The sequence below is a fragment of the Protopterus annectens genome, chromosome 4.part0, assembly GCF_019279795.1.
Source record: "Protopterus annectens isolate FY-2018-M chromosome 4.part0, PAN1.0, whole genome shotgun sequence".
Lineage (NCBI taxonomy): Eukaryota > Metazoa > Chordata > Ceratodontiformes > Protopteridae > Protopterus > Protopterus annectens.
The window spans coordinates 792,027,823-792,055,705 of NC_056733.1; the positions used below are offsets into that span (position 1 = coordinate 792,027,823).

General features: G+C 41.9%; 1 protein-coding gene across 12 annotated transcripts in view; it reads right to left on the reverse strand.

Moving 5' to 3' along the window:
* LOC122799590 (RIMS-binding protein 2-like) overlaps window positions 1-27,883 on the reverse strand; it is a 2,967,700-nt gene that overhangs the window by 592,572 nt on the left and 2,347,245 nt on the right. The gene's annotated exons all lie outside the window — the stretch shown is intronic.

Sequence of the window (27,883 nt, forward strand, 5' to 3'; positions counted from 1 at the left end):
ATCTGCAAACTTCATTAGTCAGAGGCCTTCTGTGTTAGCCTGTACTTCAGAGAAGTAGATACCAAATAGGAGAGGTCACAGGACGGAACCCTGTGGTACTCCACTTGTCACTACTTTGAGGTCAGATTTGGAGTCTGCAGCTTTTACAGTGTGGGTTCTGTCAGTGAGCCAGTTGGCAACCCATCTTGTGACATAGGGATTTATACCTAGTTTAGTGAGTTTAGCTATAATTCCAGTATGGGGGATGGTGTTGAAAGCCTTGGTGAGTTCAAGATAGGCTGTATGTTCTGTACCTGTGTACTATGTATGCATTCTACCTATGTTCCAAATTTCAGCTGTACATCACAAATCTATTAATTACCTTTATTTTTAAATTAATATTTTCTTGTTTGTTCTCTCCACTGTAACTGTTGATGTGCTGCATACCACTGTAAAGACATGTCTATTTTAATTTGTGTGTATACTGATCATGTCTAAATATCTAAATGTATCTGGAATTTTTCTATGTGGAGCTTTTCTTCCCAGGCCTCTGTTGGAAAAGGGTCTTTTCGGCTCTATCAGACACCCCCCAGTAAACAAATGTAAAATAACATGTAAAATAAATAAAATGGGTCTAACTGCTGGACTGCATGTGTATATCCTGGTATGATACGGTAATGTAGATTTGCAATGTTGTAATAGTACTGTTGTATTAAGCACTGTTATCCACACCGTGTACCATAAATTGAATGTGTAGGAATGCCTGTATATGACAGGTGTAATCCCCAGAGGCCATTTAGTACAACTGGCAGACACATAGACAGTAAACAGGGAAAATGCAGACAACAAAAAAACGAATAGCACATGCAACTGAGATGTGAACTGTAGTTTTTTTAGTTTTTTAGCACACACAGCCACGATACGAATCCTGCCAGTGGTAGTAGTCTGCATACAGAATCATACCCCACAACTGTGCAGATATGTCCAGAATGTCTGTTAAAGTGGCCCATATCTGTTGCCTATCAACCTGTTCCCCTGGGAAATTAGTGGGATGATCCCAGACGTATAGGCAGCAAACAGGAAATACAACTGATTGACACACAGGTATGAGAACAAAGCTGGCACACTAGCAACTCCCCAATATCTTATGTGACTAAGAAGCCACGTATGTCCCATTTACACCCCAACTTGTCAAGCTGTGGTCAGAGTGTGTACAGTAACAGAGTGAGATGTATGTGCATAATAGTAATGTGGAATCTGGTACTGTGTGTGGGAACATTCAGTTAGTGCTAATAAACATTCCTTCCACAAGTCTGTCAGATACCAACACTCTGCCTAGAAATACAAGAATGATATGCAGTTGCTCTGAATAATGAGGTATTACACATCACTGTTACCCACACTGTCCTACAATATATAATTGTCTAGGAAATCTGTATAACAGTGTTGTAATACAAGGTCAGAATGCAAAAGCACATGGGATTAATAAGACAGAAAGCAGATAGGAGATATACAACAATATCTATACAGCAGACACAACTGTGATGGACAGTGTTTAAGTTGTAGCAGACACAGCCATGGTCTGAATCCTGGGAGTGGAATAAGGCTGCATACAGAATCATACACCACAACTGTACAGATGAGGCCAGAATGTCCAGTATATGGGCCCATATCTGCTGCCTGTCCTCCTGGCAAGCCTGTGGGATGATCCCAGATGTTTAGCCAGCAAACAGGGAATACAAGTGATTGTCGAACATCTATGAGAACACACCTGTCACTGTAGCAACCCCGAACCTGTTAGGAGAATAATATTCCAAGTATGTCTTATCTACACTCCCATGCTGTCAAGCTGTGACCACAGTGTGTACAGTAACAGTATGAGCTGTATGTGCATAATACTAATGTGTAATCTTGAACTTTGTGTGGCAACAATCAGGTAGCGCTAACAAACATTGCTCCTACAGGTACATCGGATATGAACACTGTGCTGAGAAATACAGACCATTATAACTTGTACAGGTACTGTTCACACTGGTATTGTAGGGAATTATGAGTGTTGCAGTTTCTCTGAATAATAAAGTATCACTGGTCACTGTCACCTGCACTGTGCTACATAATATAACTGTGTAAGAAAGCATGTATATGTGTGTGTCAGGTCACTAAAGGTGGAAGAAGAGGGCAATATTCTAGATATGTCCCAGCACACCAGCATGTGGTCAACACATGGCCAGAGTCTGTGCATAAAGAGTTGGATAGCTATACGCTCAACATCAACACAGAATCTGAGAGTATGTGTAGAAACAGTTAGTTAGTGTTAACAAACATTCCCTCTACAGGTATACCAGGTAAGAGGTGTATACTGCAGGAAAAAACGATTCATGTGTAACGATGACTACAGCCATATCACTGTCGAAACTAAGGCTATAGGGTAGTGTAGTAAGACTTGTAAAGTACAGATAACAGCACTGACTAGGAAAGTAATGTGGACTACAAGAATATAGTAGTTGTTAACTGACATCTTTCTCTCCCCCCACCATATCTCCAGCAATAATCAACATACCCACCTCAACTGGTATGTACTGACACCTATGTTCTGATAATGTCCAGTTTGATAAATATTTTAATGGTCCCATGCATGTGCTATATTGAATTATTCCAACATTGGTGGCATGGTGCCATCAATGTACCTGCACGCTGTTCCTATTACCACTGTGGTCCCATACATGCATGTGTTCTGTTTACTATGCAACTGTTCTGTATCTGGTCTCTGGGTTAATGGGAATATCAATGCATGCTGTTATACCTAACCCTGGAATGTGTTGACTATTACTAACCCACATATGCCTAAGCAGCAGAGACCTCCAAAGCAGACACCCAAGCAACTGCTACCCCAAAACAAAACACGTGCAACACATATCTCACAAAGCCAGTGTGCCGAACAGTCACAGCCCTTAAGACTAAACAACACACCTGATACACTTGTAATAGGTGACTCTATCATCAGGCACACTGACGTCACGCTCACCAGGCTGAACAAGGAGAGGGTCACGGTGAGCAGCCTGTCGGGTGCTAGGATCCGCCACATAACACAAGCACTCAGGTCACTCCAAGGCAAGTACAAATATGACTCAGTCATTGTCCATGCTGGTGTGAATGACCTGAGACGTACCTCCCTGGACTACATGAAAAGAGACATAAAGGAGCTCTCTGAGCATGTAGCCCAGGCCGGTATGACCCTGACCTTGAGTAGCATCTTACCCTCACCAAGAATGATGCCACAATATGAAGACAAGATGATCAATTTCAACAATTGGCTTAAGTACTGGTGTCATTCAAAGGGGATCCAATGCCTGTCAGCTTGGGATGATATGCTCGACAAGCCACGATGCTTCGCTAGGGACGGCTTGCACCTGTCACCCCTGGGCTTTCGGATATTGGCAAAGGCTCTTGCTACCCCCATAGTGCCGTTTTTAGGCAAGGCTCAAAAGACAAACCCACCTCCATAGGTATCACAAGGGATAAGAAACTAAGAGTAATGCTACTCAATGCCAGAAGTCTAAACCTCAAGATGCATGCACTCGAAACTCTCCTTAGCATGGAGAACATCGATATCTGTGCAATAACAGAAACCTGGTTCAGGGCTCCCGAGAGCACCCCAGCACTACCAGGTTATACCTCATACCATGCTTTTCGGCCCCAAAACTTGGACTGAACCACAAAAGGAGGGGGAGTATCGATATTCATCAAAGATACCCACACCTCCAGGCTGGTGGCAAAGCACGAAGCATCAGAAACTATCCATGTGCAACTAACAGTGGGTAAAACTGCCTTCCAGTTTATAGCCTGCTACAGACCACCCTCCCAAACCCAGAAACCCCACTCGGCCTTCCTGAGAACACTGGAAAATATGAAGGTCTCTCCAAACACCATTATATTGGGCGACTTCAACTACCCAAACATAGACTGGGAGCATTACTCTAGCTCCAACACCCTAGCCCAAAGGTTCCTAGAATTTATAAACTCCAATGCTATGGAACAACGTGTTACCACTCCCACAAGAGAGGAAAACATACTGGACCTGATCATCACCAACATGGGGACTCTATGCTCTAAACCAGAAGTGTATCCCTCACTAGTAAGATCAGACCATAAACTAATCTCACTGGATATTCACATCCCGACCCCACCCCCTGCCCAGAAAACCACAGTGAAAAACTTCTCTAAAGCAAATTTCACACTCCTCAAAACCGAGGTGGAATCCTTCAAAGCCCCCGGGCCTGTGGAAAATATGGCCCAGACCACAGAATCCTTTATAAACGCATTCTATGAACACCTTCAGGAATGCATGGATCATGCGATCCCAAATAAAACCAAGACCCAATCCTCCAAAGGCAGACGTCCTGTCTGGTGGACCCCAGCCATAAACAAACTATACAATAGAAGGAGGAAGCTACTAAATGATAGAGCAAAATCCCAAAAGGGAAGGCATCACTGATCAGTATTAGCAAAAACTACAGGCACACATAAAATTGTCTAAGGCCAGCTTGAGAAAAATTGCACAGGACACTAAGGATAATCACAAGGCTTTCTTTAGTTATGTTAGGAACCTGGGTAGTAATTCCCAGATATGCTCAGAATTAGTCCAAAATGACAAAAATACACTGAACCCACAGACATTGCCAACATCCTAGCTGACAGGTTCAGCACAAACTTCTCCCTCCCCACCAAAGGGCAAATATCTATCCCAGCAGAGTGCTGCCCCCCCCTGACATCTCAGATGCTCAGGTAAGAGCCACCCTCTCCAAAGCAAAAAACACAGCATCAATGGGACCAGGCAGTGTCCCGGCTGTGTCCTACATGAACTCCAAGAAGAGCTAAACCCAAACATAAAACTACTGTTCAATCTCAGCCTTACTACAGGATATGTGCCCAAAGAGTGGCGTACAGCAACAGTGGTCCCTCTCCATAAAGGTGGTGCCTCAATGGATCCTGGAAACTATTGCCCCATAAGCCTGACTAGCTTGGTCTGCAAAGCTATGGAAAGGATCATCATGGACCTCATAAATAAAGATATTGGGGACCTACAGACACTGGATCCTACCCAGTTCGGCTTTGTTAAGGGCAGATCCTGCCTCTTAAACCTGGTTGATTTCTTTGAAACAGTCACCAAGGCCATTGACGAGGGGAAGGTGGTCCACACAGCCTACATGGACCTCGCAAAAGCCTTCGATACAATACCCCACTCGGGCATTATAGATAATCTCACCTGCTTAAATATAAACCACTATGTCACTAGATGGATTGCAAACTGGCTCAAGGACAGAACCCACATGGTTGGAATTACTGGAGCCATGTCAGACTCCAAACCAGTTATAAGTGGTGTCCCACAAGGCTCAGTCCTGGGACCTCTCTTGTTCGGTATATATTTCTCGGAGGTACAGGCCAACATGGAAGGACTGTGGCTGACCAAGTTCGCAGATGACTGCAAACTGGGCGCCATAATCGACTCTCCAGCCGACACAAGCATCCTCCAAAAGGGCCTCATAGAAACAGACAACTGGTGCCAGAGCCATAGCCTCAAGCTAAATGCCAAAAAGTGTATAGTCATCCCCTTTGGCAAAAACAAAGTGCCCAAAAATTACCACATAGGTGGTAATCCATTAAGTACAGAAGAAGTAATTAGGGACCTGGGGACCCAAGTTGATAGCAATCTCTCGTTTGACAACCACGTGGCCAAAGTGGTTAGAAATCATTTTATATAGCCCACCTAATCATGAAGGGATTCACATCTAGATCAGGGTAGGTCATCGTGCCTCTTTACTCATCCCTCATCAGGCCCATAATTGAGTACAATGCCCCTTTTGGGATGTACCTTACCAGACACCTGCAGCAACTGGAAAGACCCCAAAAGTACCTCACCAAGAGGATCAAAGGGCTCAAACAGATGCCATATGCTGCCCGGTTAAAGAAACTCCAGCTCTTCTCAGTGGCATACCGCCTGTTCAGAGGCGATCTGTGCCTGACGTATAAAGCCATGTCCAACCCGGAATTAATGGACATGCTGCACCTCAGAAAATCCAAATCCCATCGAGCTACGCGCTCAAGAGACTTGAACCTCAGCACTAAAATAAATAGGACATGCTGGAGGGACAGATTCATAACCCAGAGGCTCCCTTCACTCTGGAATAAAATCCCAGTCCAGGTTAGGCAGAATCCCTCTCTGACTCTCTTCAAGAGGAATCTTGATGAGTGGATGGGAGATCGTAGGTTTACCCCGGGTATAACTTCTGTGTCACTGTTAGACAGAGGCACAGTATACTAACCTCGAAAAAGGGCATAGCAAAATAAATTTAAAATGGGTGGCGAAAGCCAAACACATTCTGGCTAGGCTTATAAATGCCCTAGGGCAGATAGCCTAGTATGAACCTATGAACCTATATGATGATGAAATCTAAACACTATAGCACGCTTGGGAAGGCCAGTCCTAGCGGACCCACCTGTCCCACCTCAGCTGGCCGTTCCACCGGGCACCAGCATGTCTAGTGGCCAATCCGGGATGTCCTGTTCATTGGTCCTGCACCACCATCGGGTGGCACCGCCTCAGAGGATGGGGCTTGCCCCCTCCCCCACGGGAGTGGGGGCGGACAGGCACCTGTCACCCATTGCCTGGTTGGGATCGTGGTGTGTAGAGTGATCAACCAGCAGTCTGGTGATCTTCTACACCAGCTAGAGCACCACATGTCATAATTAGAGAGTCAGCCTAGCTCTGTGACTCAGCCCACAGCATAGCCACCTTCAGGGCTGTGAAGGTGGAGTGGTGACTGCTCATGGGTGGGGACCTCAGTCCCACTGTTTCCACTAGGGGGCTTGTGGGCTTCCAATTTCCAAACATCCCTCCCCAACAAGGTGTTTACCCCCCACGTGTCATATACCATCCCTGTATGCATCTTGTTTGTCTTGTCAGTTAACCTACCCAACCTACCTCCCCAAATATACCTACTACCTCTCCCCAACATCCCACTCTCACCTGAAAAAAAAAGGGCAGTCTGTTCCCACAAAAAAGTCTCACCCCATACATAGGTGTCCATTTCGCACACGTGTCCACTGGACATGTAATCCGGTCTAATTGGCATCACAAAGTATTATTGTTGTCCTGACCCCCTCCCAAGGGTTTGAGTATCTGAATCAACCTCCAAATTCAGTGTAGATGCACAGCTGTTGCTGTAGAAGAAATGGGCAGCTATGGACCTTCCCTACACCCTTCCTGCACATCCCTGGCTATTTTCCCTACTGTCTTTCCCTCTTTATGCCCCTTTTTTTCACCAATTTCCTATCAACCCCTTTTTCTTTTCTTTTAAAGAAATTATCGCAGTGGTAAGCAGGAGTAAGCACTTTTAAGCAGCAGTAAGCAGATTTAAGCCTGTTTGCACAGGGTTAAGCTATGCCTACACATAAGCAATTTAGAAGCTGAGTATGAGAAACTGTAACTGGAAGTTGCAGTGCTTACCTCCGCACAAACATGTGCAGACCCGCTTACAACTGCTTTAAAGTGCCTTAATCACTCTGTATCCAACGGCCTGTGTTCTACCTAGCAACAAAATTAACAGCCTCTGAAAGGCTCAAACCCAGGACCCTGCACTCCATAGCCACAGTGATGTGCCACTAAGCCATGTCAGATATACATAACCCTGATGTTTTCAAAAACATATCATCCAGCCAAGTCATTCAACACTACAGAGAATGTATTCCAACATTTAGATGCATGTGTGTGTGTAAATATATTATCTTAACAGATACAACATGAGCGTCTTCTGTGTGGAGGCATATGTGAATGGGGCATGCCTTTGTTGAAGGTTGTGCATCAGGGCTGGTAACCCGGTACGTAAAAATCCACTACCAATCATTAGCGGACCGGAGTTCCGCTGTGGTGACCCCTAACCGGGAAAAGCCGAAAGAAAGAAAGAAACAAACAGATACAACATATCTATATATGTATATATATATATATATATATATATATATATATATATATATATATATATATATATATATATATATATATATATATATATATATATAAATATATATATATATATATATATATGAACATATATACATGCAAATGCCTACATCTATAGATATATATGTCTACACCTATATGTCTAAATATACACAGCAAGTTACATATATGTAAGCAGATATATATCTATGTAGGTATATATGAAGATAGTTATATATATATATATATATATATATATGCAAGCAGATATATATATATATATATATATATATATATATATATATATATATATATGGACATACATCTGTAGATAATGGAAAATAACTAAGACATATATGTCCACATGCACCATTAATGGGGTTGAATGGCCCCAAACAATATACGCCTTATACGAATAGGTATACCCCCACAGCCAAACACGTCCACCCTGCAATACACTACCAATTGTTGCAGATCCCACAACCAGGACCTGACACGACATGGGCATCCCTAGGATACATATACACAGACACATATATGCAGATAGAGATATACACACACACACACACACACATATATATATATATATATATATATATATATATATATATACATATATATATATAATATGTATATATATATATATATATATATATATATATTATATAAATATATATGTGTAACTGCGGTGGTGGTGCTGCGGTAGCGTAGTTGCCTCACAGTAAGACGTTGTCCTGTTGGATTCTCAGCTAGAGCGTCTTCTGTGTGGAGAAATGCGTGAATGGGCGTACCTTCGTTGAAGGTTGTGTGTCAGGGCTGGCAACTCGGCACGTAAATATCTCCTGCCAATCATTAGCAGACCAGAGTTCCACTGTGGCAGCCGCTAACCGGGAAAAGCCAAAAGACACAACACAACAAAATATAGATATATATGTAACTACACATACACACGCAGAGATATGTACAGTAGGTTACATATGTAATATGTGCACACAATATGGAACAGCCACTATTCCTACAGTTACCACCTTACCACCTGGAGAATGTATGAGCTACCCACAGAAATAACATTCATTGTCTGCAACATATACCCACAGAGATATCAAAGGAGAGAACACTAGACACAGGTGTGCATAAATGGGAAAGCTTTATTTGTGTACTATTACAATTGTATATGCCATGTCATATAGCTGTTTAGACATGGACATCCATATAACCTGAGTAATGCTACTGTGAAACAGTAATACTAATACAGTAGCCTGGAAAGGTTAACAAATGTTGCTGTCCAGGCCAAGGCCATCAAGTAGTACAATAGTAAAGACAGACTGGCCCACAGGATACCAAACACTAAACGATAAGTAATGCAGGTGTATAGATCATCAGCCTCTATCTGCACTCTGTAGACAATCCCTAGGGGGTAAAGAGCTCAGTTGACACAATGGGATGTATCTGTTACATAACATGACACAACTGACAGCATCACAAGCACATTGACAAACAGAACAGTCTGCATGGCAGGTGACAGTGGGCCTGCATTTAACCAAGGTGGACTGTATGGTAATGTACATCCATATACCTTAAGGCAGCTCACCCTGATGGTCTTCAGGACTTTGGGCTTTCAGGATTCTGTAGTGCTCCCATATACATATGTGTATACATAGATATATGTATACATAGATATATGTATATATAGATATATGTACATACAGCTACATATGTATTCACATCCTATGTGTACAGATATACCTAGTTATGTTGGCATATATGTAGATATCAATAACTATATGTGCATACATATTTATTCTGATATACCTACTACTGTCAAAATACATGTGGATATCCATAAATATATGTGCATATGTATCTCTATCTGTATATGTGTAGACATACATAGCTCTGTATATGTATATATCTGGGTGTTTATTTGTATATCTATGTACATATACATATCCATCTATTTATGTCGATATGTTTAACTGTATGTCTATATAGATATCTGGATAAGTATATGTACATATATCATCACCATATGTCCTGAACATGGAGTGTAGCCCTACCTCAGCCCCTGTAGACCCAACTTTATAGTGCAAGAGGATGTCAGGTATGTATAGCAGGTATACTTGTAGAGTATTGCTACTGTCATAGGGATTGTCTTCACAGACATGGTGTGCGTGGGAGGTCGCATCTGCTTATAACATGTGTGCCACTGGCTACTGACAGACATCCTAAGGACATCATAGTACAGTACCACTGCTAGCACATAATGCTTCTGTGGACTACAGCAGAGATAATGGCCAATATATGTGGGCAGTCTGACACGCTCTGGACAGTCCAGAGGTATACACATAACCCCTTAGTGCAAGACATTTGGACCAATCCTGACAATGTGGATGTTAACAGCCATGTAGATGGGTATAGCATGTAACTACCAGTATACATTTGCCCACATAGGTTATGTATTCGCACATACCTGTCTGTCCTGCTACATAATAACTGCTGGTAAGGGGGTGCCACGGCCACATACCACCCACTAGATATTGACATACATCTGTTCAATATCCCACTGCTCTGTCTGACATACATGACTGTTATGGTGGCCTGGCAGCAGTACATCTGGCAAGTAACTGGACATTACATCTCACTGGGTAAGTACACTAAGCTGCTAGGCATGGAACATAGCACTGTGCAGGCTCCAGGCAGACCGGCTCAACACTGGCCTACATTTCCTATGGGGGAATGCACATGTACCTGCACATAGATAGCAGGCTCTACAGACATGTCACAGCACAGAGTAACATACACCTGTGTGTATGTGCATCACCACAACCAATGTGAACATAGCCACAGCTACATATGGCATGCTAGCGTATTATTACAGTATATGGACTTTCTGTTCAACACCAACCTCATATGTGCCACACACAGACTCACCTTACATATACTGGGCCGCTACACAGTGTGGTCCACTGCCTGTCGTATGAGACATGTGAGTGTATGGCCCTACAAGCATGTAAGCCGATAGGATAACATACAATGGAGCAGCATGTAACATCAGACAGAACAGGACCAAGAACAATGACATCTACCACAGTCTGTACACAGGCTAAGGTACATATTAACATTGCACACACTGCCGACAATCACCATAAGTACACAAACCTCAGTACTGTACATACAACCACAGAATGTCCAGGTTATGTCATCAAATATAACCCCTACTATACATTACATGTGTAGCAGTCTGATATCTCACTGGCTTGTTATTAGATATGATGTCAATAATTATGGTGTACAGTACATATGCACCCCTTACTGCATGACATATGTACAAAGGTTGTCAGGGTTGTGGCTGGAGGCACATACACAGCACCAATATTGACATGTTGCTGTGATAACCTCATACATTTACTGTTGTAACAGGGTTTGTTGCACCATATGAAGTCAGTAACTCTCATGGCTATCACCATCTACAGACTGCAATCCTCACACTACCTTCTACAGTTCACAGATAGGTGCTCTGTGGGTAACCAGGGGCAGCTCGTGCTATTGGGCTGCAGGACTGCAGTCCCCCCAGCTGTACAAAAGAAAGTAAAATAAAAAACAAACAGAGAGAGAAAAAAGGAAATAAACAAATGGAACTCGCGCATGCGGACTTGCGGCATTTCCCAGAGTCCGGAATGCTGCTGAACCAGTCCAGAGCATGTGCACAGAATCCGGACTGCTGGTGACAGAGTCCAGATTAGGAAGACAGCCTGCAACAGCAAAGATTGCAGAAGTCAATGCAGTTATAACTGCATAGACTGGAAGGGGATCAGACTGCAACCTCGGCAGGCTGGGTAGGAGCTTGCTCCTCTCGAGGGCTTTTGCTCAAGAAGATCGGCTCTCGTGGGCTTTCTAGTCCATATACAGACTTGGATAGTTAACACAGGAAGGATTTTGGATTATTTGCTTGCAGGAAGGACGGACTTGAAGCAGAATCTCAGGTAGGATACTCTGTGTGTGTGTGTGTGTGTGTGTGTGTGTGTGTGTGTGTGTGTGTGTGTGTGTGTGTGTGTGTGTGTACGTACACACACACACAGATAGATATATAGATGTATAACTAGACAGGTATATAAAGAGGGAAGGGTTTTAGATATTTATGGAGCCTTGCACACAGTAATACATTTCAAATATTTATAATTTTTCCCTATAAACCCCCTAACTTTATGCATACATTGAGATATAGATATCATCTTTTATCACCTAAAATATACATACAAACTGCTTTACAAACTAAACTAATGTATTTCATTCATTCATTCATTTATAATTTTTATTTGTTGACTTTGAAAGTTCAAATAAGTACAGCTTATTCTCAGTAGAACACAGCAGAAAACTGTGCTTGCAGTGATATAAACAAACATTGTCATGTAACATGATTTTCTGCAAGAAAAAAAAGACAACTAACCAGTGTTCATTTAGTAAATGCTTTGCTTATACTGACAGGAAAAAACAATGTTATAGAAAAGAAGTTTGAAGGAAAATAATGATTGATAGTTAATGTTTGCTCGGTATTAATTACAGAGTGTAGTAACTGCTGCTAATACTGATATTATTATCATGTTTGTACAATCTGCTTGTGCTGCTGATTTAACTGCATAGTAATTGCATTACAGTTTGGTTATTTCTAAGCTTTGAATATGTATTATTTGTGTTACTAGACTATTTTAGCTGAAGCTTCTTATGTAGGTTGGTTAAGCCCAGATGAATTCTATAGTCAGCAAAATAAGACAAATAAAATCATGCAAGCCCACATGAAAGGCTCAGAAGAAAGACTGGCAAGAAAATCAGATTCATTTTAGGATGGAAATTTCTAGAAAGGATAAAAGAGGAAAGACAAACTGGACAAAAATAAGTGGTTGATATGGAGTAGACATAGTAAGAAAAATGTGACATTTTACTGGGAAGCATAGCTGGAGAAGGCAAAATATCTGTGTGAAAAGAATCATTCAGCACTGCGTGTAGAAGCAGAATGTACCAGGAACGAAGGCGTTATAGTCCTTCTGGAAGCACACACTGATAAAGCCATGGCTACAGCTCAGTCAACACCTGTTTGATTAGTGACTCAGACAACTTTAAAGTCTCAGAGGAAGGGATGGGCAGGCCCATCGCAGTGAAGGGTGGGCAGTTACTTAGGTGTTCCCAGCTACAATCCCTGGTGGAGGCTGGGGATGTCATGTAAGAGTGAGGAGCTCTGGAGGGAATAGGGTGGTGGGCATGGCTGAGCTGTCACAAAAGCATGATGATAGACAGCATGATGCCATTGCATGCCCTCCCCATCAGGTGTCATCATTCAACTGTAACAGGAGGGTGGAAAACAATGAGTAACAGAAAAAAAACAATGGAGTGTAGATAGTGGGGAACCACAAGACACTCTTAGGTTCCACAACTGGCCCTAGGAATAAGCGGAGTGAGTGCAGGGGATTACAGAGCTGCTGGGTAGCAGTGCTGTGAGGATGATACAGGGAACCAAAACAAACTAAAAAAAACAAGGCATTATATCAATACAATGTACAAGAGGCAAGACCGAAATGCATATATAGATATGAACAAGGGTCGAAAGTCAACAGAGTGTGCAGGCCGTTAACATATTGTAGCTGACTTGCTTTCACCAAGCAGTCGCAGCAAGATTAAGTACAGGAAACAAAGAGCTGGGCTTAAAATGGCAGAAAACACTGTAGAGGTACATGCAATTAAATAGCTTTATAGAATTAGGTATATCCAAACCTCTCAACTGTCCCCAAATTTGGCTCAAAATGTTGCTCTCCCCCTAATAATTCCTCCGCAAAATGGTAAATTTGGAAGAAAATGTGGAGAGTTTACAATTAATAAATAACTGTAATGATCAGGGTTATAGATTACTTTTAATTTCAGAAATGCATGTAGATTCTCGTATTTTGTCAGCTGTTCAAGTTAGCAGTATTAATACTAAAAATGTGTCCCTTCTTTGAAAGGTTCCCAGCTTATTGTGTGGCTATTTTATATTTTTGCATCACATTTTTGGTCTATTTTTCATAAAATTGTGGTTTTTCTGGCAAATTAGTGGAAAATCATTAAAGATTGAAGTTAGAAAATAATGACAGACATTTGAGTTTCAGATTTCATACCCTTCAGAAAATTCATACGAATGCAAGACCTAATATTCTATTATCTTTCTAAGTTTATAAGAGCAATATTTAAAATTTGTCCTTATTTTTGGGACTTTGTCCCACTACTGTTTATGGCTTTGTCCAGATTTCTTGCTCTGAGGCTGACAGGTATGACAAATGTAATGTAAAACTTGACTAAACAATTTATTTAAGACTATGATAGCGACAAAACAACAAACAGAAATACAGAGGACAAGTGATTTCAGCTATTAAAGCCTTCTTCAGATCCACATTCAAAAACCACTTCAACATAATATAAAGCTTCTATCAGCCAATGACAAATAATATGTAAATATCATGTTTTAGCCTAACCAATGAAGGTGCTTATACAAGCAACTTTATCATCCAATGTACTTGATTATTCTAATGAACTTTACCTAACCAATAAAGGTAAAGATGTAAATCAGACTTCACTTTCCTAAATATCATTGGCTTAAGCTAGCTAATAGAAGTAAAACTGTAAATCAAACTTCTCTTCTGTATGGATCGATAGTTCACATCAAATTTATATAAGAAACTACTTGCCAATATCATTTTCTAATACTTTGGTAGTTAAAATACCTATAATATGCAAAATTCACTTAATAACAATGCACCCTTAAAAGCATATGTTAAAATATAAGTAAGCCTTACATTTGCTAAAATCTGAATGCTTAAAATTAATGCATTGGCCGGGAATTGAACCCGAACCTCCCACGCGGTAGGCAAAAATTCTACCACTAAACAATTTTGAATTATATAAATAAATAAATAATTTCAAGCAAATTAAATTAAAGAGCACTGGTATAAAATAATCTTACACAGATTTGATAAAGCAGTCTCTAGTTTAAATTAGTGCATTGACTGAGAATCAAACCCGGATCTCCCACATGGCAGGCAAGAATTCTACCACTAATCCACTTTGAATTTTGTAAATAAATAGATAGTTTCAGGCAAATTAAATGAAAACGCACTAATACAGAATAATCTTAGATCATTTGATAAAAATATAGCACATAATAGAGCAATATCAGGCTTAGCAATTATTAAAAACTAAATACTTAAGACATAAGAGCTCCTTGATAAAAAAACACTGACAAAACCAATAGAGGCATAAAGGCAGCTTCTTATGAATTATTTCAGTAGCTGATAAAAGCATAAATCCTAATCTTCATTCTAGAGTCAAAGCCTATATTTAGTTCCCATTTCGTAGTTCATCCATAAACACTAAAACATGATAATGATATAATGGAAGATATAAAGAGCAGAATATAAACTATGTAACTAAAAAACTATAAACCATATTTATACTAACTAGGCTAAAAGGTAAACTGAACAATTTTTCTATTCTTTAAAAATGGCTTGATCGGTATACTTCCATTCAGTCCTGGAGGGTGGTCGGCCCGCAGTCTCATAATCCACTTAGATTCCTCACGTTCAGTCAGATTAACTAAATCACCTTCTCTTTCATTAGGTTTTAGCTGGAATATAATCATGAAAAGAAAATTATGACCTTCATTCCTTTTTATATGGGCAAATAGTGCATTGGTTTCTTTCTTGGTCCTTATATCTGATAGATGTTTGGAAATTCTTTCTTTCATTTTCCTGTTGGTTTTGCCTACATAAAAACTACATGTACAAACTGTACAAGTAGCGATATAAATTACATTTCTATTATCACAGTTAGCACTACCAGAAAAATAAAATACATTCCCTGTATTGGGGTGTGTGAATGATTTAGTACAATTCATTACACAGCAAGTCTTGCAAAACCCACATTTTTTGGTTCCTCTTTTTTTCATCTTTCTACCAGGAAAAGGACCTGTCCTCTGTATTTCTGTTTGTTGTTTTGTCGCTTGAAAGCGCTTGTCCTCTGTATTTCTGTTTGTTGTTTTGTCGCTTGAAAGCGCTTGTCCTCTGTATTTCTGTTTGTTGTTTTGTCGCTTGAAAGTGCTTGTCCTCTGTATTTCTGTTTGTTGTTTTGTCGCTATCATAGTCTTACATAAATTGTTTAGTCAAGTTTTACGGTGTGGGCATCGCTTATCTTTTGTTTTTAGTTGTATTTTGCTGAGCTAGCTAGTATAAATATGGTTTATAGTTTTTTAGTTACATAGTTTATATTCTGCTCATTATATCTTCCATTATATCATTATCATGTTTTAGTGTTTATGGATGAACTACGAAATGGGAACTAAATATAGGCTTTGACTCTAGAATGAAGATTAGGATTTATTCTTTTATCAGCTACTGAAATAATTCATAAGAACCCGCCTTTATGTCTATTGGTTTTGTCAGTGTTTTTTATCAAGGAGCTCTTATGTCTTGAGTATTTAGTTTTTAATAATTGCTAAGCCTGATATTGCTCTGTTATGTGCTATATTTTTATCAAGTGATCTAAGATTATTCTATATTAGTACATTTTAATTTAATTTGCCTAAAACTATTTACTGAGTTATAAAATTCAAAGTGGCTTAGTGGTAGAATTCTTGCCTGCCATGTGGGAGATCTGAGTTCGATTCCCAGTCAATGCACTAATTTTAAGCATTTAAACTAGAGACTGCTTTATCAAATGTGTGTAAGATTATTTTATACCAGTGCTCTTTAATTTAATTTGCTTGAAATTATTTATTTATTTATATAATTCAAAATGGTTTAGTGGTAGAATTTTTGCCTACCACGTGGGAGGTTTGGGTTCAATTCCCGGCCAATGCATTAATTTTAAGCATTCAGATTTTAGCAAATGTAAGGCTTACTTATATTTTAACATATGCTTTTAAGGGTGCATTTTTATTAAGTGAATTTTGCATATTATAGGTATTTTAACTACCAAAGTATTAGAAAATGATATTGGCAAGTAGTTTCTTATATAAATTTGATGTGCACTATCGATCCATACAGAAGAGAAGTTTGATTTACATTTTTACTTCTATTAGCTAGCTTAAGCCAATGATATTTAGGAAAGTGAAGTCTGATTTACATCTTTACCTTTATTGGTTAGGTAAAGTTCATTAGAATAATCAAGTACATTGGATGATAAAGTTGCTTGTATAAGCACCTTCATTGGTTAGGCTAAAACATGATATTTACATAGTATTTGTCATTGGCTGATAGAAGCTTTATATTATGTTGAAGTGTTTTTTGAATGTGGATCTGAAGAAGGCTTTAATAGCTGAAAGCGCTTGTCCTCTGTATTTATGTTTGTTGTTTTGTCGCTATCATAGTCTTAAATAAATGGTTTAGTCAAGTTTTACGGTGTGGAGCATCGCTTATCTTTTGTTTTTAGATGTATTTTGCTGAGCGAGCTAAATTGGAGCATCCTTCTACTGTTTTTTAGGTATGACAAATGTGTCAGGGCCATCACCATCAGCCAGAGACATTTCAAGTTGTGACATACTTGTTGCACCCCACACCCCACGTAGTGACTCTGGATGTGTCCAAGCAAGGCAAGGAGCAGTTATGCAGTGTAAGTGTGCAGAGTATCCCCCCATCTAAGGTAGACACAAGTACTACAGTTGCTTTTCATCTGTCCTTGATTTTGCAGAATGTTCTGGATTTCTGTCATATTTTATACTGTTGATTTATGCTTCTTCTTATTCAGAAAATGCATGCTGTTGCAATGCCCTGTTGCTCTTTAAGTAGCAATGATTTAATGACCATCAGGTAAGCTTGTCTGAGACTGTAAGATGCAAGTAAGCTTTAATAAGCATATTGTTAAAGCATTACCAACAATGAAAGCCTTTTTATTGTTGCCATGCAGAGAATATTTACATAACTAGATAGCGTATAAGCCTTAGGTATTGAAATGCATATGACAGTATTTGTAATAAAGGACAGGATTACAGTATTTTCAGAAGCTCATTACATTTGTTTGAGACTTGCAGTCATGTTTGCAGACTTTACCTGTAAACTAAACAGAATGCCAATCTATCATGTGTGGTCCATAACCTGTGCAGTAATCCTTTAAGCAATGTATCTTGAGCTTGTTTCTAGTTTGCTGTTCATTTTTTACTTTGATCATGTTTTCCCCATGAAACAAGTAGATAGTTGTTGTCAGGCAGCAAGTCTTTTTTGGATAAGAAGCATTTTTACAAGTGGGGGTATCACAGAGATTGCTACTTTCAGCATGTTACTTGGTACTTTTATAAAGCTGAATATAAATTATAATTAGAACTGCAGTGCAAGAAGAAGTGGCTTGAGTTGAGTGCTGCTTGTTTTTTTATACTTGAATTTGACTGGCATTCCAGTAATGTATTTAAAAAGTAATTTATTTTTTCATGCCTCACAACCTTTTTGTTTCCATCTAGATATTAAGTAAACTGTCATGTAACCAATGCATTGAAATATTTTTTTCTTCTACACTTAATTTTGTTTTGATTGGACTCTCATAATGACTGTTTGGCACCCAGGGCAGCGTATTTAATTAAAGTCACAGTTTTTGTGGTTTTGAGCAGAGCTCTGCCCCTTTCTACTTGGTCACACCTTTTCCTGTTGGCCCCACCCATTCAGCTGTCTCCTGCAGCCCTTCTTTGATTTGAAGTCACCAACCACCACTGTGGGTAACACCTGAAACAAAAGGCACTGCATACTGGCCAGTCTACAGATGGCCCTACAGATGGGTGTTCCCTCATAAATATAGCACTGACATGGCAGGTATGCAAACATGTAGGACAGCCATAACCACACACACCCTGTTAAACCAACATTACTTCAAATGTAGTATAGCAGCACTTGCAGTCTGTAGTCAGGTCAGGCACATCCCCCTCCTGTGTGTTGGCCTGTTTCCACAGTGTATGTTGTTAGAGGTAAACCCCAATCCATCTGAAATGCTGTTTGCCAAACAACAGATCGAGTTCTTGTTCACAGTGAAGGAAAGGCCCAACACCAACATGATGTTCCTAGATATTGGTGTGTGTTTCCATGCAATTGGCTATGGGAATGTTACCACAGCTGTTCCACATGTAATCAGCTAGAGGAGGGCTGTAATTCGGGCAGAGACCATCAACTGATCCTGAGCATCACTTAAAATACACATGTTGCTGCCTAAGCAAAGCAGGTGTAAGTCTCCACATCCACCATAGAGAGAGAGTAAGAGAGGCAGACAGAGGCAAAGAAAAGCCAGGGAGGGGTGGGAGAGTAAAACTTATGCATGTTTGTGTCACACATCTACCAATACAGGGTACCAAACCCCTGATGACTATGTAGTGCTATCACATGTCCATGCAGTTATTGGATGCGTCACATAGGTTACATGTTGGGGAGCCCTCAGAATGTATATGTGATCGTGAGTGACATCTGCAACAGGGATATGGTAGCTATGTGGTAGGTGTAGTACACGTGCCTGCCCACATGAACGTGTGTCAGCGTCAACACAGCCACACTCTCACAGGGACGCACACACATTGCCACACTTGTCAGGGCCAGGAATACAACTCATCACTAGTGGGATTGTCATAACACAATACTGTGCAGGTATCACATGCGCCACAGGGGTCATGCGGAGGTTATATGTGCAAAGGGTATGTGGAGGTGTCTGACATCAGACAGCATGCTTCAGTATGCCAATGGGAGTTCAATTGCGTGTGAATGTGGTCATACGCATCATACACCACACACGAAGACATGGGTACCAGTACTGACATACATGTATGCACTGCTTCACGGGTGTGTTGTGGTTGATGTTGCCAGATGTCTATAAAAGGCTAGGTGATGGGTATTCCTTGGCATCAGGCCACAAGACAATGGTCTACAATGTGGCTCAGGGGTGTAGTGTCTGGGGATGCCCACACTGGTGCGTATTGTATTCACCATCCAGTCACCTGGGTGAATATTGCATGTTGCCAACGATGTGCATTGCTTGCCATGTATGTGTTCCTTCATCCATGATATGGACAGTGTCTGGGATGTGCACACCTCCCACATGCATGTACAGTGACATGTGGAACTGTACCTGGGGTGTCTGGCCCATGTTGTGTACACAGATCATTATCATCAGATGTGCCAGTCCTGGCCTCATGTGGCGGGAACTGTTCATGGACAGCAGGTTGTCCCTTCACCTACATTGATAGCATGATACCAGTATTCCCTGGTGCTAGTGGCATCTGCCATACAGGGCTTGTGTTTCAGGCATGTTATGTCCTTTGTGGGTCACATTTGATGGCACCACAGGTGTTGCAGCTGTCCGGTGGGGAACATGGGGGAGGTGCACTGTCAGCATGTATATGCCTATTGGACTGATGGACAGGGTGCCATACCCTCTGTAGCCCTCTGCAATCACACCATGGTTACTATCAGTGGGCAATATGCAGGGTACTACTAACATAGTGGCTGTTCGGCTTTTGCCTAGGCAAGTGTGTGTGTATATGAGACATGGGTTGAGAGTGTACCCTGGGTAATACAAGGGTTGCTAATGTTGTTCAGCTGGCATTGATGTCACATTTAGGGGTATGGATTTGTACCCCATCTTCTTGGCTATTTCACATCTGTTATCCCTGTACGGTGGACATTGTGATATATATATGTGGCCCACCATACAAGACGTTTGCAAAACCCGCTCCACATTGAGTCCAGTTGTGACACACTCAAAACCACTACCACACAGGATATGAATGACAAACACACACACACACACACACACACACACACACACACACACACACACACACACACACACACACACACACACACACACACACACCTGTCATGTCTGGGATTAGAATTCCTACCTAATATATTACACTATAGCACTACGCTGTTATAGGACATGCCATAGAGATTACTGGAGTTCTCCTTCCCCAAAGGTGTATTTCACAGTGAATGACATAAGCAGGGATGCCAAAGTAGGGCATTTGAATTGTAGTGAGTGTGACTAGCCTAAAATGCACTGGTCCCTACACAAAAACAGAAACACACACAAAACATCCACAACTGCCATGTGTGAGGATATAGAACCCCTACCAGAGGTTTATATCACACTACAGCATGATGCTGTTCTAGGATGCACCATGGGGATTACTGGAGTGCCCCTTCCCCAAAGGTGTATTTCACAGTGAATGACATCAGCAGGATTGCCAAAGTAGGACATTTGAATTGTAGTGAGTGTGACTAGCCTAAGATGCATTGTTCCCTACACAAACATAGAAACACACACACAGACACACACACACACACACACACACACACACACACACACACACACACACACACACAATTGCCAAGTCTGGGAGTAGAACTCCTACCTAACTATTCTATCACACTACAGCGGTACGCAGTTATAGGATGCGCTATGGAGATTACTGGGCTACACCCTTCCCATAGATGTATTTCTAGGTGGAGGACATCAGCAGCCTTGCCAAAGTAGAGCATTCAATTTGTAGGGAGTGTGACTATCCTAAAAAGCATTGCTGTCTACACAGAATCAGAGAGACATGCACAAACACACACACACACTTGCTAAGTCTGGGATTAGAACTCCTACCTGACTAATTTATCACACTACAGCAGCACGCAGTTATAGGACACACTATGGAGATTACTGGGCTACAACCTTCCCAGAGATGTATTTTTAGGTGGATGACATCAGCAGCCTTCCCAAAGTAGAGCATTTGAATTGTAGGGAGTGTGACTACACTAAAAAGCATTGCTGTCTACACAGACAGAGTCAGACAACCACACAAACACACACACACACACACACACACACACACACACACACACACACACACACACACACTTGCCAAGTCTGGGATTAGAACTCCTACCTAACTAATTTATCACACTATAGCAGTATGCAGTTATAGGATGCACTATGGAGATTATTGGGCTACAACCTCCCAGAGATGTATTTCTAGGTGGATGACATCAGCAGCCTTACCAAAGTAGAGCATTTGACTTGTGGGGAATGTGACTACCCTAAAATGCATTGCTCTCTACACAGACAGAGACAGACAGATAAACACACACACACACACACACACACACACACACACACACACACACACACACACACACACACACACACACACACACACACACACACAGTTGCCATGTCTGGGATTGGAACTCCTACCTACCTAGTTTATCACACTACAGCAGTACACAGTTATGGGACGTGCCATGGAGATTACTGGGCTACAACTCTCCCAAAGGTGTATTTCACAGTGGATGACCTCAGCAGGCTTGTCATAGTAGGGCTATGGGAAGGGCAGTGTGTGTGCATGGGCCATAACCCATTCATCTAGAGGTTGACACACCACATGCGGGCACACATAGGGTCATATTTCACAGGTACGTGTATACAGCTGCTAGATGACTACTTCCTTCTACAGCCATGTTGCACAGGTAGCACGTGCACCTCATAGTCTGTAATGCTGACAGATACTGGTGGCTAGTATCTACAGTGAGTGACATCTGAACCTCATGTGGTTTTGGCCCTTAGGCTGTGTGCTGGGTGGGACAAGCCTGGATGGCTCCTTGTCACAGTCACTCTCTTCCACACATTTATGTAGTCTAACTTTGGCTTATTATAGTGTGTTGTCCTTAGATATATATTCGTATTCCTATCCACTGTGTGTGCAAAGCATGCGTGGTGCATACTGAGGAGTGTCTGCACTAACATCTGTGACTGCCAGATATGTCTGGTCCACTGGTGTTTGCAGACATGGCCTTCATGTGTTTAAGTGTGTGAGCATGCCCAGTATGACCTTTCAGTATGTTGTTGACTGACATTGCCTTCATTTCTCTAAGTGTGTGAGCATGCCCAGTATGCCCGTCTGTATTTAATGTGTGACTCGAGTCCAGGTAGTTTGCACTGCAGTGCCGACCATTGTGTTGTACACCTACAGGTAACATACTGTTTCTGCAGGGTATCCGTCGATCATTTGGCATTGACTGTTACTACATTTCTACATAGGATGGGGGGCACACCTGACTATTTCTACATTTCTACACAGGATTGGGGGGGCACACCTGACTGTTACTACATTTCTATGTAGGATGGGATGGGGCACACCTGACTATTTCTATATTTCTACACAGGATTGGGGGGGCACACCTGACTGTTACTACATTTCTACGTAGGATGGGGGGCATACCTGACTATTTCTACATTTCTACACATGATTCGGGGGGCACAACTGACTGTTACTACATTTCTATGTAGGATGGGGGTGCACCTGACACTTGTACACATTTGCTATGACTGTACTGGTATGTCTGGTACTCCATTTCATTCTGTATTTTTACCTATCATGCTGACTAGAGGCATACCAGTGTACTACAGACCTTAGCTTTGATTTACCTACATATTAGTTTCTGACTTCCTACACTTCAGAACTAACTTCCCACTGCCTGACCTGCTGTAGTCTGTCTGTGTAGGCCTGGGGGGAGGTTACTCATAGGCATCAGTGGCCATAGCACGGCCTTTCTTTGTTTGTTCACACCTGTCCTGCTGGCTGTGACTGTTGTTGGGTATGTTAACCCCCCTGACTGGCATGCGTGAGTCACTTACCTTGTGGGTGTCCCAGTATTGAGGGTGGTGCTGCAGAGCTGCCTATGTCAGATGCACATAGTACCATCCCTACACATGGTTGAGCACAGGTAGTGTAATGTTTGGCATCCTTTTTAATGTATGTGAAAGTCAGAGAGAGGTGTTATTCCCTGGGTCCCCCCTGTGTCAGTGTATGTGCTATGTGTTGCCTCTTTGCCAAGGCCAGGGCATACTGGGCACGCCTCCTTCTGCCTACTGGGGCAGACTCAGGTTGTTCCTCCTCCAAATCACTCAGTGCCTGTGCAGGCCTTAGCAATGGTGGGGGGCTGTGTGGCCCTGCCCTGTGCTGTTCCTGCTGCAGCTGTTTCCACAGGATCATATTGTGTAGCATGGCACATACGAGGACAATTTGGGTACATGTAGCTGGTGAGTACTGCAAGGCTCCACTGGATGTGTCCAGGCACCAGAACTGCGACTTGAGCATCCCAAACACATGCTCTACTATAATTCTGGTCTGTGTGTGTGCCTCATTATGGAGTTCGTGTTTGGGTGTGTGTGCATTTCTGATGGGTGTTATCAGCCACGGCTCCAGTACATATCCAGCACCCCCACTAGGTGACTGTGAGGGATGTCCCCATTGGCAAATCTCTGGTACATCATAGGATGCCAGATTTGGAAATCATGATAGCTTCCAGGACAGCCTGCACACCCATTCATTATTATGCTCTGGGCATCGCACACGACCTGGCAGTTGATGGAGGGGAAGTCCTTGCGGTTGATGTAGACCCTACACCGCTCACTGGTTGGTGCTTTGATGCATATATGTGTGCAGTCTATAGCACCCACTACCTCAGGGTATTCTGCTATTTGGTGAAACAGTTGCATATTTCTGGCCAACGCCTCACGGGTGTTGGGGAAATATATGTGTTCAATGACATGTGCTGACATGGCATCCAGGAACTGGTGGAGTACCCTGGATGCTGATGCCTGTGAGATCCCCATCATATCCCCAGTTGGCCTTTGGAAGGTACCTGCAGCTATTATTCTTAGGCCTACACATACCTTGGTATCCACTAGGATGGGTTCCCCTCTGTTAGTTCTGTGTGTAAGGCGTGGCCGGCACAGCTCAACAATTTGCTGTATGAGGTCCCTGTCCACCCTATAGCACTCCACTAGCTGCAGCTCATGTAGCCCCTGGTAGGTTACCCTGGGTCTGTACATTCTTCTCCATCTCCTCACTGTGGGTTGGTCGACAGCATTCACATCCTCACCACACTCAGCCTCTTCCACAAGTTGTTGTATGATAGCTATTGCAGCCCCTATCATTTTGCTGTTGTGAGTGTTAAAAGTTCCCTGCTTGTTTACACCGGTGGTGTAGAGTGTGGGGAAAAACAAGAGGGGAAGGTGTTTGCATAGTTTAAAGTACTGTTCTGGGCTGGGCTGGTCTGCTGCCTGTGTAATTGGGTGATTCTGATACATTTCACCTGCCAGCAATGCTGGTTCTCCCTGATTACCTTCCTACTGCTGTTTTCCCTTCCCATTGTCTTCCTGTTTAAGACTGGGGGTGCGCTGCGCAAACAGAGTGCTCAAATGTGCACAGTGCTGCTATTTCCTGGTTTAACTTTCTTTTTCTTCCTTTAAAACCCGGCGCGTGCCGCGCACACCCGCTTAGGCTTTGTAAAGAGTGCTAGGCAGGTTTAGACACACCCCCTAGCTTAGCTGTGCTAGCTAGGAGCAAACCCAAGCCACAGGGCTCCAATCCACTTACAGTATGCCTGACACCCCCCCATGATGTCAGCTAACTCCTAAGCTTGCACCAGGTTATTTCTACTCTTACACTGTTGGGACTTGACTAGCATGCTGGGGAAAACTGGGATTCACTATCATTCCCCTCATTACAAGTCTCACACTGAGCCTCTCCCCTTAGCAACCACTAGTCACTGGCCATGATGTCTTCTGCCTGCCATTGACTTGCATGGCAGAATAGTGATTTTAGTTAGAATGCTTAATTTAGGTTTATTTTGTTATTTCCCCCCGTATCCCATTTGTGCTCCGCTGCCCTAAGCTTAAACAGCCGAGATCGACTGAAAAAAAATAAAAGTTGATTTTTTTAATTTTTTGGCTGTTTGCAATGCCAATGGCCTTATACTTGGCCATTGGCATGCTTCCTAACTGATATGCAGCCTTTATTTGGAGCTGTCACAGCTCAGTTTTGGATTTTGCAAAAATGTACTCGGTTACTAACCGAGTACATTTCTGCAGATTGCACTAGTCCTGCACGGCCGGTTGCAAGCTTCCTGGATCGCAAATTCACCTCAATTGCATGGATGTCTCCTGCAAATGGGGTGATTTGCATACAGGGGCTTAGTCCATGCAGGAAAAGTGCAGGAGCGCTTATGCACACCCCTGCAGGCTGTTCCTGGATCGCACAGCAGACATATTGCCTGCTAGAGCTCCTGCACTGATCCTGCACACCATGCAAGGCATAGCGAATCCAGGGGAATGAGAGAGAGTGCTGACTGCAACAAGCAGTCCTTGAACACAAAGGTATGAAACTCTTAGTGAATGGCATTACAGACTGACTTTAATCCTCAGTTTTTTACCTTGGAAGTAATTGTATAGAGCAGCACTGTCTTCTGAAGCAGGGACTGTAACATGAAGGGGAGTGTGGCTGTGGAGAGGGAGACAGCTGCAGTACATTGCTATGTTCTTCTTTTCCTATTTTTTTTTTTTAAATGAGACATGGATTGATGCATCTGATAATGAAGGTGTGTGTGTGTGTGTGTGTGTGTGTGTGTGTGTGTGTGAGAGTGTGTGTTTAGTCATTAAATGCATACATAACTTTTATTTTGGATGTAAAATACTCCCTGCAACAACAATTACATACACTACATTGAATATGAAACATTCGGAAGAGGAACTATTTTACATAAAAACATAAATATATATAAAATGAGAAAAATTGCAAAAGAATGTAACAGCTAGTGCATTCTCTAAGAGAAATAATGGCCTGCATAGTGTGATATTGTGAAAATAACACCCTCGTTGGGTGTATTAGCCTTCCTCCTGTAGTGTTAGGCCTCAGAACACCCCTGAGCATGTGTTATTTCCAGAACAACACATACCATGTCGGCATTATCGCTTGCGTAGATCCCTATACTTATGTTTGATTGTGAGCTGTATTTTATCTGGATGCTTTCTAGCTGCTCATGGGCTAGCTTCTTGCACTTGAATGTTGGCATATGTAGAAAAGTTGAAGCAAACTTAGGTGTACATTGCTATGTATACTTTCTCAGAGTTAGTGCAAACTCAGAATCAGACAGTGTGTGTGTGTGTGTGTGTGTGTATATATATATATATATATATATATATATATATATATATATATATATATATATATACATATATATCACTGTTGTTGCAATTTCTGCTGAGCATAAGCGGAAATATTTGTGAGCGATCAGTAGGGAGTTACTGGGACTCAAACAAATGGTGCTTGAGCTCCTATAGTAGTCTCACAATTCCATTACATATTATGGGGTCAAACACTTTACCCAGACTGAGGTAAGCTGCATGAACAGATAAACCTCCTTTTAGGTTGGTGCTCAGAATCTGGAAGAAATTTATGACATTAAACATACACGGTCTACTTTTGATGAAATCTGTACTGGATGGGTTAGGTCATGGACAAGAAATTTACCTGTCTGTATGACTTAAGTTCCAGTGATGATTTTCTTTGTACCTTGTGGATTGTGCTTGTAAAGTTGACTGGCACATAATTATTGGGTCTATGGAAGGCCTTCCTTTGTAGACTGGGATACAATATCCTGCTTCTCATAAGGTGTGCATTTCATAAGTAAGGTTTACAAGACTAAGGATGTTATAATTCCTCTATACTCAACCCTCATCAGACCACTAATAGAGTACAATGCTCCCTTTTGTGTGTACCTCACCAGACACCTGCAGCAGATGGAGAGACCACAGAGGTTTCTCACCAAAAAATTCAGAGCCTCCAAAACATAACCTACATGGAAAGTCTGAAAACCCTTTCACTGTTCTCTGTATCCTACAGGCTGCTGAGAGGCGACTTGTGCCTGGCCTACAGAACAGTCTCTGACCCTGCTGTAATGGAAATGCACATCCTGAAATCACATGGGACAAGAATCACTCACTCAAGGGATCTCAACCTAGCCTATGACATTAACAGAATATGCTGGAGAGTCTGATATATCTCCCAGAGATTGCCACTTCTCT